The sequence below is a fragment of the Sinocyclocheilus anshuiensis genome, unplaced genomic scaffold, assembly GCF_001515605.1.
Source record: "Sinocyclocheilus anshuiensis isolate Anshui unplaced genomic scaffold, SAMN03320099.WGS_v1.1 scaffold21745, whole genome shotgun sequence".
Classification (NCBI taxonomy): domain Eukaryota; kingdom Metazoa; phylum Chordata; class Actinopteri; order Cypriniformes; family Cyprinidae; genus Sinocyclocheilus; species Sinocyclocheilus anshuiensis.
The window spans coordinates 1-1923 of NW_015545751.1; the positions used below are offsets into that span (position 1 = coordinate 1).

General features: G+C 35.9%; 1 long non-coding RNA gene across 1 annotated transcript; it reads right to left on the minus strand.

The window, feature by feature from the left end:
* Positions 1–439: 439 nt before the first annotated feature.
* Positions 440–1785, minus strand: LOC107698408 (uncharacterized). Its single transcript, XR_001635343.1, has 2 exons — positions 1479–1785; positions 440–491 (listed from the first exon to the last, which is right to left on the minus strand). It is a non-coding gene; the product is annotated as an uncharacterized LOC107698408 (long non-coding RNA).
* Between the last annotated feature and the right edge of the window lie 138 nt (positions 1786–1923).

Below are 1923 nucleotides of genomic sequence, written 5' to 3' on the forward strand. Positions count from 1 at the left end.
TTAATTGCATAGAAAAGGACCTATACATTGTCATTAGATGAAAATGACTGAACCTAAATATAGCAGCCTGATAAAAATACTCGTTTTAGACTAAGATTTCAGATGGCACTTAGATGCTTTTGCATCTGAACTCTTCATATATATATATATACAGTGGGTACAGAAAGTATTAAGACACACACACACACACACACACATATATATATATATATATATATATATATATATATATATATAACAAAGTGTATAATTGTGTATAATTTATAAAAAAAATTTGAAATGTCAATTAGTCAATATTTTTTAAATATAGGCACATGGCTGAAAGAATGACTTGAAAACTATAGGAAACACCATTTAATGCAGAAGTATATGTGAAAGATTTTTTTTTTTTTCGGTCTGCGAGTAAATTCAACCTTTTTAAGAATCACCTGCTCTTTTGGAGTCAGCTTGTGTTTGACATGCTGATTTTTTCCATGTGGCTTACTTTGTACCTAAAAAAGAAAATAAATAAATAAAGCAACTTAGCCGTTTGTTTTGGTTTATGAAAGTTAAGGCTAAGCTGTCAAATTCCAGTTCCAGGTAGCAATAAGTAGACAGTATAATACCATGCTGAAGTTTCATGATGAAAATGTTCATTTTTTTTAGCATAGAGTTTGCATAGATGTGGCACACATGCACATGCCATTGCACATGATGTTCACTGCTTTATTTGCAAAACAAACTGTATTTACCCAGACAACAATCTTGTTTCAGTTGCACGACTCATACAAACTCATACCAACATGAAATTACATTGCTGTTCATGTAATCCTTCCAACTCAGTTGTTTGCGATTATCTATGGCTAACCACTCTGTTGTAATTTCCTGGAGGAATGCAGATATTTTGTCAGTGGAGTTTTGTCTTTCTATTGCCTGTTAAGTAACTAATGCTGAGAGTCCATTTACATTACATTCTCCTATAGCTGAACTGAAAAACATGCCTCGGTCTTATGATTTAAGTGAGGCATTTTGTCATTTTAAATCTACACAATTATCCTTTCTCCAGCTATGGGACTGTGGGATTGATTTACTGCCCAGCAGAACTCCATTTAAGAGTCAGTCTACTCCCATTCCAATCCCAAGAGTAAGGCAATGGAATAATATATAGCCATGTTTGTGATTAGCTGTGTCAAACCCTCTCTGTTGGCCTGGGTCATATATTACAACAGATTGCATTGCAGCTTACAATGTTCCCGCTGATTTATCTGCACACTTGATAACATTTGATTGACTCTCTAAAAGCTCCTTGTCTCAAATTCCCAGCATGCATATTTCTCATTGCTTGCATTTTGAACTTTATTCCTTGAAATATTTTCTTGGAAACGTCTTGGTGGTTTGGTGACTGATTCCATTTGGTTCTTTGACCTTTAGACATGATGATGTGGATTTTGATTGCAGGATTATAGAAATTTTGCAGAATATTTGGAGATTTTACTTACATATGCGGCCAGTGCTGAGACCAAAAAGCAGAAGAGAAACAGGCCTTTCTTCATTTCTAGAAAAAAAAAATTAAAATAAACAATAATATGTATGGATGTCAGCACAGTCCTGTGTCCTATCTTAAAACTTCCTGAAAAACTAGAAGTGACATGATGTCCCCATTCCCTATTCTTTCTATCTAAAAAATTCTGCTTTACTGCCCTCTGGGCCATTCTCACACAGGGTTCAGAGTTCTCCATCTGTATGCTGGACGTACTCCTGCCATGACACCCCAGCATAAATCAGCTGCCTCAGTTGTCATGGTAACAGGGCCCAGGAGATGTGCCCCACTCAAAAGTCACATTCAAAGTCCAGAGGGGCAAAGCAAACATCAGAAGCTACTAGACTGGAAAAAGAGTTGACTAAGTACACAAGCTTTTTGCTTCCTGCACAGAGACAATGTGC